The 16,770-nt window shown below is 37.4% G+C and overlaps 1 long non-coding RNA gene across 2 annotated transcripts; it reads right to left on the minus strand.

Annotated features, from left to right (window-relative positions):
* Positions 1 to 4,669: 4,669 nt before the first annotated feature.
* LOC127523866 (uncharacterized) lies at positions 4,670 to 6,824 on the minus strand. 2 transcript variants are annotated; one of them, XR_007932960.1, is made up of 4 exons: positions 5,839 to 6,824; positions 5,629 to 5,676; positions 5,305 to 5,483; positions 4,670 to 5,180 (listed from the first exon to the last, which is right to left on the minus strand). It is a non-coding gene; the product is annotated as an uncharacterized LOC127523866 (long non-coding RNA). The 2 variants fall into 2 exon arrangements; XR_007932959.1 differs by having other exon boundaries at positions 4,670 to 5,483.
* Positions 6,825 to 16,770: the final 9,946 nt, after the last annotated feature.

Raw genomic sequence — 16,770 nt, forward strand, 5'->3', positions numbered from 1 at the left:
TCTCTCTCTCTCTCTCTCAACTGCATTAATAACTATCAACGGTATTATTCTGCTATCAAGGCTCAAGCCTTAGTTACTAGTTCTGAAATGACGTTTTGGAATTAGCAAAGGAGGCTTGGGAATGGGATGAAATGCGTAAGAAATTAGTCCCACACAAAAACCTGACAAATGTCTTGAAATACAACATAGGAACAGTGTCTTGAGGTGTGGTAACCGTAGCGGAATAATTGACTCTGGGCCTTTGAATTCAGAAAATAACACCTCGTTTGTGCATTATTTTCTAAGAATTCAATGGCCCGTCATCAATTATTCCTTATATGCAATGTGGACCATTTTAAGCGATTCAGCAGTTACCACTTGTAGTGTTTGTACACTTAAAGGAATAGTTAACTTCACAATTAAAATTTCCTGATAATTTACTCACCCCCATGTCATCCAAGATGTTTATGTCTTTCTTTCTTCAGTCGAAAAGAAATTATGGTTTTTGAGGAAAACATTCCAGGATTTTTCACCATAGCCTATAGTGGACTTCAACGCTACCAACAGGTTGAAGGTCCAAACTGCAGTTTAAATGCAGCTTCAAAGGGTTCTACACAATCCCAGCTGAGGAATAAGGGTTTTATCTAGTGAAACAATGCGTCACTTTCTAAAAAAAAAAAAAAAACATTTTACTTATTTTTTTTTATTAGCATTTATTTTTAAATTTATATACTTTTTAACCACAAATGCTCGTCTTGCACTGCTCTGCAATCCACCACACATTACGTAATAACGTTGGAAATGTCACACGTGACGTAATCGGAAGTACCGCGGTAGGGCGGAAAACCCAATTTTCTCTCATTTTCTCCTCCAACTTCAAAATTGCCCGACATCGTTGTTTTACCTTTTTTTGTAAAGGTCGTTTGACTTAGTCTTTGCACGTTCGCTTTGTAAACACTTGCTCGGTACTTCCGCCTACGCCACGCATGAACTTTCCAAAGTGATTACGTAATGCATGGCACATCACAGAGCTTGTATGATCATTCAGCATGCACTCACAGAAATCTACACAACCTACATAACATTATACCCTATTATCTGTAAATCCAGGCCCATCATGTGACATGCAGTCTCTGCATTTTTTATTCTCAATAATGATGATTTTGCAATGATAAAAAGGCATTCATATTCATTTGTGACCTTTGTCTCTGATAAACTGTGAAATCAAATGAAAAGATTCGTATCAGTGATCCAATGCGCTTGTTAATTTATGAACATTCAAATTCAACAATGCTTTTGGGAAACGTGTCAAAGAAATTAAGTACTTACATGCTACTAACGCAGTGCCTTGTCCAAAATATCTAATAAATGAACGCCCAAGGGCCTGTGTAGAACTTTGTGAGTGTCACACATTCCAATTCTTGAGAAATTTGCAGAGCATATGGGCCTAGTTCTGCCTTAGTGAGTTGATGCAGCTCAGGGGATGCGTCTGTGGATGTCTAGACCGTCTCCTTTGCTTTCCTAATTGGAACATGGCTAGGACCTGCCGTTCTGTCTTGTGGATTGTTTAAGAGCCTACATAAAACCATCAACACTCCAACACATCGAAGCCAGCTGAAACAGTTTCGAAAGTTGGTCGTTATTTCTCTTTATCAAACTTGGCTGTTTTTGAAAATCATAAGCACAAAGCACCTAAATTTATGAAGTGATTTAATATAAAAACATACTGCCAAACTTTTCAAATTGTTCAGCAATCTAGAGATCTTTTGGGTATTGTTAGCTTGCACAAACAGTTACAAACAGATTTACAAGCCTAGAAATACTCTAAGCTCAAATATTCACAAATAATCAGGGCCCTGCAGGTCACAGGCTTAAGGTCCAAATACCTAAAAACAGACATTGCCAATACTTGATGACGTCTACTACCTGCATGAAAAGTTCAGTCTTTGGGTCAAGCTGTACATGTAATACTGGTTAAAACTAGCTCATGGAGCACATCATAAATCTGGGATGGTGAGAATCTTATTTTATGAGTGGTAGACAGAGCGTTTGTACATAACGTGGGAAGCCAAGTCTCACTCTGCAATTCCAGTTATAAAATCTCAGACATTCTAGACAATGCAGGCCTGAGGCATGAAGTATGAAAAATTTACAACCAACTGGCTTTTCCTTTTATCTCTGATGCTGTAAATGTCCAAGGGGAGAATCCTGGAAGAAGCAAGGGGTGTTTAGCGGAATGGTGTGCACCTGTCAAACAAAAAAAATCTCTTCTTGAAACGTGAGAATTATAAAGGAGAAAGTGTTGCATGTGACTGTCTAGATCGTGATTTATCGTAGGTCATTGTCTGTTTGTTCTCAATCTTTTTTCACTTAATAATTCAGATGTCTGTTCAGAAGGAAAACCTGGCAAAGAAATTTCACTGTAGCTTTATCAAAATGTTTCCATTTACCAATCGTTTTGATCTGCTTTGACTTTTTAATCATTTCTTAATTTACCTTGGCTTTAGTTCTATATCTTTTCAACATCATATTGACCGGTAAATCAATTTTGCTTCTCTAGTAATCAAACACTAAATCAAGGGCTGTGACCTCAACATATTTCTCCCAAAAACTTTACATCATCTAGTTATAATAGTGTTGTGTGTTTTTGAGCATGATGAACAATGTCTTTCATTTATATATAAATAAAACGGTAAACACTGAAATCATTTTTCAATGCTACAAGTGAATTTAGGCATCATGTTTTAATGTACAGTATGAAAATGGATATTTATGTTGAGTTTTGTAAAAAAAAATTCTATTATTTCATTAGTGTTTTTAAAAACTATACCTTTAGGTGAGCATTAGATGACCTCAAAGGTAGTCAAAATGTTAAAAAATGGAAATGACCCTTTTATTTGAAAAGAAGAAGAAAAAAAGTTATGGATTTAGTGCAAAGTAATTCATGGTCCATAGAAGGCAGCCCTGTAAAAGTTGGCACTGACATCCATTTGGATTCTAGGAAGAGTTTATGCTGGATAAACATTTATTTGGCTTGGCTTGCTTTTAAATTGAGCTTCCACACCAAGGGGAACGACAGCTGTGTCGGCACGTTCACACACTGCAGGCAGTCCCTTTATGATTAGAGCATCTCATGCTCTCAGGGGCGAAATCATTAACGTTTTTGTGTGGTATTTCAGTATAAAAGCCTGCGTCTTACTCACAAAATTCCCTCCTTAATGTAATGTTGTGACATACTGAAAAGTCCTCTTGGTTTTCAAGAATGTGCCCTCAAATCAAATATAGCTTAATTCATTCAAAAATGATGCAAGCTGTGTGTGGTTATAGGCGGAAGATTCAAGTCTCTAATCATGCTGTCTTAAGTACAGAATACTCTACAGCAGGACACAAGGATGGAGTTTTCCCAGCTGTCTGACAAGCGGACAGGTTTAAGAGGCGAGATGGAGATGCACGCCTGCTACTTTGCCCCAGATCCAGTGACTCAGGAAAAGCCCTGGAGAGAACTCCCAAGGCTGTGGTGAAGTCCACCAGTAGAATATGATTACTTTAACATGCTGGGAGTCCCAACCCCCTCTTGAAAAGCACTTTGTCCAGTACAGGAGAGGAAACAAGACAGCAAAACCCTGTCAGGCATTGGTGACTCAGGAGAAACAACTTTCTTTCTGCTTTGCTCAATGTGTTTTTGGTTTTCTAAAGCTCTTCTTTACTAACTCACCTAGTTCAAAACTTGATTCCTAGTACGAAGCATTTTCCGTCTCTTACTGTTTATTTTAGCATAAGCATTCTGGCATGATGTAGTTCTGCAAGTTTTCTCTTTTCCAGTCCTCGTCATTTTAGTTTGTGAATATGGGTGTTTATGCAGCATTATTAAAAGTTCATACCTGTTTTTTAAATTTACCTCAGCATGAAATTAGCAGATATTCCACCTAAGATTATCTGAGCGATATCAGATTATCACTTTGAATCACTTTATTTTGATGGTCCCTTTAACACATTCTGTTGACTATAAGTAGTTGCACATGTAACTCTCATTAGAGTGTTAGAAAGGTGTTAGAAGATTGGTAGGGCTAGAAGAAGTTGACATGTATACTTGCAAAGTCACTTATAGTCAGTAGAATGTCTTTTCACTGTAAAAAATTATTTTCATAATTTTTTCTTTTGTCAAATCAACTTAGATAATTAATGTGGTTCAGATAACATAATATTTTGAGTTTCTGTTGATTAAACCAATCGCCTTCATTGTATTAACTCAAATTTTTAATTTCAATGAACTCAAAATTTTAAGGCAACCATGGATAACTTACTTTTTGAAGTTAAACCAACAATTCTTTTTTACAGTGTTGGGGGAACATCACAATAAAGAGTTAGCAGATATTAAACAGACAGTCTGCTAATACTCTAATGAGTGTTATTTGACATATAGTTGCAAAGTTACTTATAGTCAACCGAATGTTCAAATACCATCAAAATAAAGTGTTACTGAAATATGGAAATAGGTAGCTATATTATCCCTTATTATTTCAATTTTCTTAATTTATTCTAGGTTCTTGAACTTCAATTATCCAAAAAATTATAGTGTCCAAAGAGTTATGTAACTTAGCCGCATGTTTTTTTTGCTCTCGGACAAGGACTGGAAAAGATTTACAAAAATTACAAAACCCTTCGAGGATGGACAACATGACTGGACAAGCTAAAATAAACAGTCAAAGATAGACAAGTCTTTATTCTAGAAGTTTTGAACCTGAAGCATTAAGCAAGCAGCAAACAACTGCTCACTAGCTTTCACTTATTTTTTAAATGCACAAATGAATGGAGTACACATCTGTAAGACATTATTGTCTGCAGATATAAACAATAGGAAATGTTATCTTTATAGTGTTGGTCTTTGAGTGTAGGAGCTTAACACAATAAATAAAAAAACCATTAGAGGTCCTTTCCGTTCTCCAGGACCTTAGTCAGATCATTGCACATTATTGCTACTTATTCTGAACCTGTGAGGTCATCACACAGGACTTTGTTCATCATGCCAAGCTCCATCCAAATAGCACAGGAGACAGGCCTTGAGATATCATTAAAATCTAAGCCCTCGGTGGAAGCTGAGAGTTCCAGAAGTAGCCTTGGAAAGTTCCAACTTTCCCTTTAAAGTCTAGCTTGCTTTTCTTCAATCACAAGGTGATTAGTTGTCAAAGAGAAGTGCCAGACTGTTGAAAGAAATCAAAATGGAGCATCAATAACATCATCTTCAGGTTGTATTTCATCAAAGAATTCTAACCTGACTGAGTGATCCTGTACCATTCAGCAGATATTATCTTAGGGGTGGGCTACCTTCATTTTTTGGTGAAATGGAAGAAATGTTGACAGACAACCTAAAGCTCCATAGATGTTTCTGGTTTGTTGTGTCTCAACTGTGTTCTCTCAAGGGAAGGATAAATCTTAATGACTGGATGATTTGAATTTTAGGAAGCTGTAGGAAAAATACAAGATGTCCCCATCCTGTTCTGCACCTGTGGAAGTAAAAACTGTGCGTCATGTTTTCCAGACAGAAATAAATTCATTTCTCTTTAGCTGACTTCAGATGCTACTTGCCAGAGAAACACACATGCACATAATCACTCACACACTGTTCTGAAACATTTAGATGGTACAAACCAAATAAACTCCAGGCCATGTTTAGACTGGACAGTCACTTGCATGAATCTGAAGGAGAAATAAATAAATAAAACACTGTTATGATGACCCAAACATATGTTAAATAAACTATATCAATATATGTAAGCATTTTGGTATGCTAAACTGGAAGGTAACTATGGCTGTTACTTAAAGAGAAATCAATCTGTTATGGGAGATGAATGAAATCACCTTTTACTGGCATCAGCACTGTGAGTCTGATTCTGCTGGGCCCCTGAAATCATCCAAAGCTGCCATTAACGTTGTTGCTGCCATAAAGTTTTCACTCCGCTCTTCCCTGCTTTCTCTCGGGCCACTGTCTCACTGTTTGCACATGGGAAGATTTAGAGCTATTTGTTTTGTCCAACATTTTAAGATGAAAACAGCTACATCTCTATCAATCACCACTGCTGCTGTAGAAGAATCCAGATGAGTTTTTTTTTTTTCTGGCCTTACTTTGGGAAGAAGAGAAATTTTCCATATGATATTTGAATAAAGAAAGAAGGGGGGTGAAGGAATGAGGGATACTGGAGTGTGAGAGAAAGGGACGAGGAATCATCCGCAGTCTTCAGAGTTCAGACTAAACCAGATGTTGAGCCGTTTTTCAGAGCATCACCAGGATCACCACAGGTGTTTTCCATTTTGGCTCCCTTGAATACAGCATCATCCTGGAGTTGACACTAGGATAACATATCACAAACAGGGACATCCATCTGTCAATGCAAGCTGCTGAAGAAGTGAATGTCACTAGCAAGGCTAATAGGTTACTCTGAGAGAACTATTGAGAGGATTATTTGCAGTGGCTGTAAATACACCAGAGCAGACCTTCTTTCTTTACTCTTTCCATCAAATCTGTCAACACAGTTTGCTTTTGTCTTGTCAAATCCAGTCCAATGGCCATCTCAGACATTGTCCAAAATAACCATCCAGAGCAGCGGTAGCTGTGAACATCTGTGGTCAGGAAACCAGGGTCTCCACAACAGCTATTTTAAAGCCCTGATATGGAAACAGTGAGCAATAATGATTTTCCTCTAGAGCAATTGTGTTGTGAAATATGAAGACAAACTGAAAAAGATTTGGGCCAATAAGAGCTCCCTTGATAACTTCGAATTAGCCTGTCAGTGTCTTGTGGAGCTCTCTGGCCTCTCTGTGGAAATCATGGAGATCATCTTTCTTGGTTTGGCAGTTTGCACGAACAGTAAGATATAGTATAGTAGATATAGTTCTCAGAAAGAACATTTTCTTATTTTATTTTATTCTTCATTTTCCATTTTTTAAGATGGAAGATTGAATAGTGAGAGAACAGTGGATCTCATTAACTAATAATAACTGCATATAATTTGTGAATTTTGTGTGCAGAAAAAGTTCTCACAAAATATTTTGGTGTACAGATGCATATAAGTGTGTTAATTTATAACGCTCATTATTAGGTTGCTGGTTAGTGTGATACAGTATGTTTGAGCATCCACCAAGGTGCAAGATGTTATCATACACACCAGATAATTGTACAAATGATATAAAATAAAAGCAATTAATAGTTTGGATACAATCCAAAAAACATTCATAATATTTTTTGTACATTCAAATTATATATTTGTTAAACATACAACAGAGTATACAACAGAGTATACAACATTTGCATAGTCATTTGATTTAATATAGGGTAGGTTGGGGTAAGGTGCCAGCTTGAATTAGCAAAACAATAATTTCAGGGACATTGTGAGATACAGGCTAATGTTTTTTCTTCTGTGCATTATAATAAGACTTTGTGAAACTGCACAACTTTTCCAGTTCATATACATTTGAACGACATCGTACACCGACTACGAACACATTTCCTACCATGTATGCCTAGGAAAGACGATCAAGCCAATCAGAGTAGGTATGGGGCGGAGCAACACGTGCAGTCATTGTTATAGTCGCATTAAATGAATGAAATCATATTTTTCCAGGGAATAACATTTTCATTTTGTATTTTCTATTTCTTACAAATTATACAATCTTAATATATTGTACCAGTTCAGTTTAAACTGGTATGATGTAAATGATCTAAAATCTTAACACCATTAATTATTTGGGGTATTATATGTGGATGTGCTACTTTCAGGTGTCCATTACTCGTAAATAAATTTCACAAGAACAATGCCGTTATCATACCAATTTCGAAAAATAATGTTTTTAAAGACAATATTCTTGATATTCCAAATAGGCTAAAAGATTTGTGTGGACACACAATCGTTGTGATAAAACTCGACAGCAATTCAAGGACACAAGTCTACATTGCTAAAGTTGCTAGCGGAAACCCTAAGCAAGCTAGTTACAGAATGGGAATAATAAATAACGTTACCAAAGGAGCCCAACTGTGTAAATACGTTAAAATTATTAGTCTTACTGTTGACATTTAGTTCGCATTTAAAGTTATTAGAGCATTTTCCTGAGAAGTCGCCAGCACGAAGGTAAGACGGAACTAAAGATCCACTGCTTTGCGGAAGTTGTCTGACGTCATTGTGAAAAGGGCCTATCGCTGTGAGGTTCAGGTAGTGACATCTGTCTTGTGCGTTTAGAAATATGCATGTTGTGAGGAGTTTATAAATCACATTGTTTACACATTGCCGCTTTGCAGTTGTTCCATAGATGTTAAACATTGCAGTTTGAATGCCTTCATTGTGATTATACTGGCTAAAATTACAAAAGTGTATAAAACTCACAGCATATCTTTACTTAGGATATTTGGAAACAAAGCTTGCCTTGAAGAAAACAGATTAAACACACCCCAAAGCAGAGGCCTTTAATTGTCGCTCATTTTTTTGTCTCATGCACGAGCGCCGCGTTTTAAGACACCGTGTCAAAAGAATGTTCAGCGCTGAGCCTCGCGTTTGTGTGAATGGTTCCTACCACGCTGAAATGAGTGGGTGGGTAGTGTTGTAATAATAATAAAACATACCTGTCACCCGTGACTTCTTTTCTTCTCTCTATTTTTTCGTAAACTTCAAATAGGCCTAAAGTTTTCTACAAAATGGATGTAATGGCAAACATGTTGAAGATTAGCAGGCAGTCAACGACTTCCATTCAAACAATGGGTGCGTTCCAGTTCGTTTTTTATGCGCTTCCCTCAGTTTCGACTCGGATGTGGGTCATTGCTTACGTTGCATGAGTGCCCACTACTGGCGGAACCTTTGCAATGGGCTGAATAGAGTACATCAGAGATGACGTGTTTTTGTAGGCCAACCCGGAAGTTAGCGGTGCACGGGTTCCCTCGATCGAAAGCCTATGCATTTTTCCCATAGACTTTTGGAAAATCACAAAAAATAAGCTCTGTGTTTAACAAAGGGTTATGACACTTACACGTTTTGTCTATCAAGATAATCTTTACAAGTTAACACAACATTTATACATTTTGAAGCCTGAATAAAATCGTCAGATATAAAAAGCTAACAGTAGGCTATAAACAGACTACAGCACACCATGGTCGCGGATCAACGTCACCACCACCAAGCTTCCTCAAACTTTATTTAAAAAACAACTTTATTTAAAAAACATGCTCGCTGATTATGATCTGCGCTGTGTATGAATACTTATCCACTTTTTCATGAGAAATTCTGTCCAAATTTCCTGTTTGTCACGATGACGTCTAAAGTCCCCGCCAAAGGAAGTAGTCCCTTTTAGCAACTTGTTAGCAACCGCCGTTTTTAAGACACAATAAAGGTTTAAAAAAAAAAAAAAAAAAAATCACAAGCGGGTTATAACATGTATCTTTTATCTCATAGATCAAAACGTGAAAAAATATATAACTTTGTTAACCACAGACCTTATTTCAGGCGATTTAGCAAAAACCCATTCAAAAAACCCATAGACATTAGGGCGATGGAACCGGAAGTCCTAAAATGCTAACCCGCTTCCGGGTTTTGAATACAAAAACACGTTATCTCTGAGGTACTCAATTGGAACGTCCTTAGCCCTTGATCACTTGGAATCAGCTATGGAGTTGATTTATTATTAAATTTTTTCCCTTACGAAATTGTTTAATGCAGCATTCTATATACTGTACATAGGTGTGTTTGGGTTGTTTTAAATATTTTTTAAAAAAAATTAATATATCATAGAGTTGTTTGTGGTGGGGTAACGCGATATGCGGTGACGTCACAATCGTGTTGCATTGTGGTATATGGAGCTGCCTGAAGTGTATGAAGTAGAAGTAGCGAGGGTCTGTCCATATAAACTTCCCTCGTCCACTTCACGAAGTGGAAAGCACTTCAAAATGGCAGCAGGGATTCCCCCGAGGGGAAGTGCTTAGGGAAGTTCGTGAGTGCGTATCTAAAAGTGGAGTGGAATGTAGCCAATGTCCTCTATGTCGACCGTTTCCAAGATGGCAGCGACGTTGATATGTGTTTTTGTATAAAGACACCCAAAAAATGACATTACAGTGCATAAGGAACACTGACAGATATTTCAAAAGATGTGAATCCCATTTTAAAAGGCTTTTTAAGTGAGCACTTGCTTCCATAGTCAAGAATTAATTACCAGGGTAAATGAAAAAGACCTACATATGCAACAGGATTTTAAAACCTGTATATCAAAGAGTTTGGCTTGGCTCACCAACTCTCAGAAGGGGATCACATCAGTCCAGAATCTGGCTTTGTAATTATTGTTGTACCATGCATGGCTAAGGTGCTGGCATTCCAACCTGAGGACAAACTCTCTCAGTATCATTAATGAATAAAACAGACAGCACATTTCATTGAGGAGAATGAAGAATCATTACAGCTGAACTGAGTCGATTTCACAGAAATACAAATCCCCTGACTGATAAATGCATGGAAATCAAACATGCATTGCATGACATATGCCTATATACTCATGCCTTTGTCACTCTTCATATTTTTATTCTGCTCCAGGAGAGTATTTGCAATTCAAATCAGTGAATTATCATGTGAAGCACAATCCATTCAGCAGGATCAGCAGGTTTTGCACATCTGCATTAAAGAACCTCTGCTTCGGGATATTTTATATTTTCTATTCCATGATTCTCTGTCAGTTTTCCATATCTCACTCAGTTAGTCTACATGAAATTGCCTGATCTATCCACAGTCACACTGGTTATCTGGAAATAATCAGACAGGAAAACTCATATAGAACATCAAACCATCCTTGAATGGCTACAGGCAAAGAGGGCAAAAAAGGAAATATCATGATTTGAGACTTCTTAGATCATATTTCTTGTTTGAGTAATGCAATGTGGGTAGTCTTGCAGTAACATAGCTGCCTCGTCTTGCCAATTTATGGTGTGCAGTCCTTGGTGAAAAAACGAGGGGGCTGTCAAAACACTTGAAAGCTTGTACAGGGTCAAAGGCCATTAGTGCTTTCATCCAATCAGAAAAACCTTCAGATATAAACATACGGTTAAGGCTATAAAAGTAGCGAATTGTCTGTAATAATTTACAGTTTCTGCATGCAGTATTTCTTCTAGCTTTATTGTTTTTTTCTTCTTTTAGTTCACCAGGCCACTCAAATGATCTAGGTTGAGTTTTTTAAAAGCATCATGAGGCAAGCTAAGTTGATCTTAGAGACTATTGGTGGCAATGGTGACTATGATCTACTTAGGCTTACAATGCTTTTGGGAAATGCAGCCCTGGACCTACCATTTAAAATGCGCTTTCTAAATATACGCTTTAGAGATAAACATATGTCTGTGTTTAAAGAAGAACTCCTTAGAATAACCCCTTATTGAAAGCAAGGGTGAGCTGGCTAATTGGCATTTTGAAGTTGTGTGTAATAGCAGGGTGAGTTTGGGGCACTGACCACAGCTCTGTTTCAGAGGTACTAATCATAAACTAAGAGCGAAAGGAAAAAGTAGAGAACTTTTATTAGCTGTAATAAAATATTTTTCAAACAAATAGCCAAGAGACACTTTTGTGCCAGAGGTGTATCAGTTTCATGAGCAAATGTACGTCAAAAACAATTATGTCCTTTTAGATTAACAGATAATGGGAGGAAATCATTTTCATGATACTGCAAACACACACAGGTTATCCATAGTGTGACATGGCTGACATCCCAGCTATAACAAAAATATGTTCTAAGAACGTTTTGCTAGAGTTCCCATTAAGTTATGGAAATGTAATTTCTGAATGTTCTCTGAACATTCAAAACGTCCAGTTTTTAAATGTTTTAAAGACTTTTTTCTTGGTTGTGCAAACTTTAAGGAAACATTAAATTTTATCATTCTGCAAACAATATGGGAATACTTCTCAGAACATTCTGAAACAAATAGTAACATTTGAAAAATGTTCAACTAAAACATTCCAGGAAAAAAACATTCCATGAACAATGTATTAATAACATTCGTGTGCTAACGTTTTGAGAACATTATTAAAGATAACCTTGCCAGATCATTAGTTCTGTTAAGTGACATGAAAAGTGAGTATTTAAACAAATATACAGTGTTTTTCCATTACAAATAATAATTTAGATACCTTGATAACATTGTGTGCTTGATATTAAATCTTGTTGTCGCTTAAAAATAGTCCAAATATGAGCATGTTTTGGAGCCTCTTTAAAAAGCACTTGAATTTATCAAAGCCATATGAGGAACACTGTGAGGTATAAAAGGTTATGAGATGACTGAATTGATGCAGGGTGTATAAAGTCCTGCTATCAGGCAATGTGAGTTCAGCTAAGGACGCTGTATTCAGTCATCTGACAGAGGCTATAACGTCCAAGGTGATTCTGCCGAGGAAACATGCAAGGTAGCGTGATGTTTCAAACATACTGCCAGTTGCTAAAGAATGTGCTGACGCTGCAGTCCAAACCTAAAATCATTTTCCAGTACCATCTGTTGACAGAGGCCTTCTTCTCAGTAAAAGTTTTCCTTTTCATCTCCTCTGTCTCCAGAGCTTATGCCAGGGTTGGGAGTATTAGCACCCAAATAGTCATACGTTGTGGTTTACATTCATTTATGCGGCTCTCTGCTGTGCTTTTGGCTATTTTCCTGTTCCAGTCTGAATAATTTGCGATGTTTTATTTAACGTGCATTTTAAACTCTTTTGTTTTGTTCTCCACAATTACGGTAAATATGGAAACATCATTCTATCTTGCAGAGGGAAAACATTTTCCAGTTTAGATAAATTTGTCCAGGAAAATAGATGACTTCTACAGATGGAATTCTGAATTGGTCCCAAAATAAACCTTAAACTTTGTGTTAGAACAAAAGTAAACCGTTCACATGTCTGAAACACACAAAATAGTGGTTTTATGGACTAAACATGAGCGTATTGTGCAAATGTAGTACCATTTACAGATAAGGTGTTCTGCTTAACAAATCATCTGGTTAGATGAGTTCATATTCCCTGTAATATATTTGTGAGCTAATAATTGGCATATCATTTTAATAAGGATACAAATTATGGCCAGATTTTACCCACAAACTCTCTATGAATTTACAGCAGAGGTCTGTTTTACTAGGCTGTGAGGAGATCGTAAAAGCTAGCCATTTAACAAAAGATATGTCAAAAGCTCACTAGCAAAACAATGTGGCAAAAAAAAAGGTTTTGAAATTGCCTGGTTAAAGGCACAATATGTAAGATTTTTATAATAAAATATCCAAAAACCACTTGCATAGTGTTATATATTTCGTTCAGCTGTGTACTTACATTATCCTAAATGTTTCCAAGAATTTGTAAATTCAGAGAAATTCACAATTTTAAATTGTGCCCGTCCCTCCCTTGTCACTTGTCGCCTGTCAATGAGGTAATATCTGCGTTATCCCTGGTTTCCTTGTGCCGCACAGTAACCATGGCAACAGATGGGACAGCTGCTTAACATCTAGCGGCACGCAGTTGTTGTTTTGTTCAAACATTACGGACCATGGCAAGCAAACTTTGGGACAAAAGGAGAAATAAAACGAGGATCAATTTTGGCGTGGCGTTTTCGGAGATGGTGAGAGCCTTGCGACAAACTTCGACTTGACAGAGACGCCGCTCATGCACGTTATTAGACAGGAATGCAAATATACATAAGACTAATCAATGTTTTATAGCTCAACACGATGAAATGTTAGAATATCATCCGTATGATATTCTAATGTTGATCTAGCTTATACTGTTTGTCTCATACAGCCAACAAACTAATACATAGAATAACATTGCAACTTTCAACACACTCAAATGCAGTTTAGTATGATAGTGTAACGTGAGACCAAGTGAAAAAGTGCTGCGTTACCTCAAAATTTTAATTCGTCAAGTAAACTGACCTGTATTAGTATTTCAGCACTTGCAAGTAGTTCGGTAGAATGAAATGTCCTCATTCCTTTATATCCCCTGGGACTCGCGTATGGCACTGATATCTGTCTCTCATTAGCAATCGCGCCCGCGATTCTCGGCCACGCCCTGCTTCATATCATGGTCATGTTAAAAACATGCATTCACTCATCCATAAACATTATTTTGTCATAAACATTATTAGATCCATCGGCATGACGACAAGTTCCATGATTCCACGCTCATTCACTACGTCATCATTCCACGCCTTTGTTATTTTTTTGAAGAGTTTAGCGACCCCTAGTGGCGAAAAAAAACATACCGTTAATTATCTGATCATTAAACAAAGACTCTTCTCAATTACATCAGTTGGAAACATTACATTGATTACTCTACATTCACAAAATATGATTTTTGGACGCATTTTAGTCAAAATAATCCAAGATCACATTAGTTTAAGCTTAGGTAAATTGCATTTATACCTTCTGAATGTTAATATCTACTATTACATGGCTCTCTGAAACACTCAATTCTTATTGGTAATTCACACCATCCAGCAGTCTGATATTTCATATTAAGATGCAGTCGCATGAGTGAAATTTAGGTGAATTGTCAATATTATAGTGATGTATGAAGCACAGCTCACATAGAAGTCACTTTATAGCCAAGCAGGATTCTGTTGGTCAACATGGCGAATACGCATGACCAACTCGCGAAGTCTGCCTGTGGAAATCTTTTGCCCTCGCACAAAATTCCCGATTGCTAATTCTATTAAAACAATAGGATTATCTTTGGTTTGTAAATTGAAATTCACCTCAGCATAGAATTTAAGTATTAGTTTTACTGTAATATTTTTGCAGTTTGTCTTATTTCTAGACCAATGTTTTGTACATTGTAGTGGACTACTTTTTTCTCAATGGAGGCTTTATGTTATATGAGGCTTAGCGGTGGGTTCCATTTGTCCTCGGAAGTGGGAGATTCCTTGTTCCCAGTAGAAACTTTTAACTGGAACGCCCCCTCAAGTTGGAGCTGGGACTGGGAAACTTGGGGGAAGCGCGATAACCCCAACTTTAGAATCCAATATGGCTGCCTGTAGTGAACCAGAACTAATATATTTATTAGCACTTCTGTTGGTCCGTCTCTCAATAAACTCCAACCTCTGTATTGTGGACCTGATACTTCTGCATTATCTGTGCAAAATACCGCTTTTTTAGGTGTTTGCATTCTGAAAGAGCAAGCACAACAAAAGTTTGCCTGGATGTGTCCTTAGTTTTTCTACCTGTGCACTAGAACTTGGGTGTGACATCATTCCCAGGTCCTACTGTACATCCCTCTTCAGAGGTAAATGGAATGCAGCATTAATATACAGGTAGGCTACAACTATAAAATAATTTCAACTCAAATCAATATTTCATGTCCACACATATTAGATTTATTTGGTGCCTAGCAGGAAAATGTACAGTCAGCATGTCATTATTGCAAAATAAACCCCCTCAGTTCATTATCCCTTACTTAATTAATGTTTGCTGGTGAAGGTTACGTGACTTTATGTAGACCCTTGTACATAGCATTAAACGCAGTATGGAAAAACTTACCAGTTTGGGATATCTGTTTTCCACAGCATTCTCTGCCAAGCCTAATACTTCTTATTACCTCATGAGAGAATGCAATTCACCAAACCAAGCTATAACTGGACCCCAGGGGGACAAATTTATTGAAGAAAGACGTGGTTTTTGAGCCAAGAGAAATAACTTAGCAATTAAGTTCTATTTTTTTTTAAAGATTTTGGGAAGTGACCCCAGCAAGCAATGTGGTGGGAATGAGTGGGATTACCTTGGATTGGTGCAATTGCAATGCACAATCTCCTGCTTTGCTAGAAAAAGTGCCTTTAATACAGCAACTTTAAACAAAGATGAGGTTTATCAGCAAATTCACAGTGAAAAATGGCCAATAATAGATTGGTTTGGTTTTATGGCTCCGGTACGCCTATTTCCCTCTCTGCAGGATCCCACAGTGGTTCTGTGAACCTGCACGTCACAAACTGGGAGCTTGGGCATTGCGGTGAGGCAGGAGCGAAAACAGGCAACCATCAAATTAGCTTTAAATGTCATGTCATGGAACCATGATGCAAAAGTGAAGTATGTTACACGTTTTATTTGTGCACATGATTAACAGCCATTACAAAGGTTGGTTTTCCAATGGAACCGTGTCCAGTAAAAACTCATAAGAAAACCTCACTCTGCTGGGAATCCCAGAGGTCTGTCATAGCAACCGTTCTCGTGCATCCTGTTCTCATTTTCACACTTAGGTCACCCTGCCCTGGCACCTAGAGGCAAATCCATGGCTCTTCCATGCTCCTATTTATTCTGTCCCTCTTGCCAAAGACTACAGAGAAAACGTGAGAGAAAGAGAGATAGAGGGAACGGGAGCTCTTTAATGCATTACATATGGGACATTAAGGAAGAGCCAACCATGTAAATTCACAAAAGCGCTAATGGATCCAGTACTGTAAGTTTAGCTACATCACTTTGTGGTCCTTGACGTCTCACATGACGTCTCACCCAACACAGTGCCAAATTTGTTTATTATAGAAAAGTTGACAAAAATGTTCTTAAAGTTATAAGGTAGGGCAGGCAATGTATTTCATAAACACTTTTTGTTATAGGCCTACTGGTTCATTTCACATCCTGATAACAATCCATAACAGAAGTGGCCTAAATATTAAAAAATGTACATGTACTGTGGAAGTCTCAGGACCAAAAAATCTTCATCCAATCATTGCATTAGTTCTGAATGCAATAATAGGATATCCTATATTCGCATATCTCCACACACCCTGCTCGCGCAGACATCACACGTCATCAGCGCG

This window comes from Ctenopharyngodon idella, chromosome 12 (genome assembly GCF_019924925.1).
Source record: "Ctenopharyngodon idella isolate HZGC_01 chromosome 12, HZGC01, whole genome shotgun sequence".
Classification (NCBI taxonomy): domain Eukaryota; kingdom Metazoa; phylum Chordata; class Actinopteri; order Cypriniformes; family Xenocyprididae; genus Ctenopharyngodon; species Ctenopharyngodon idella.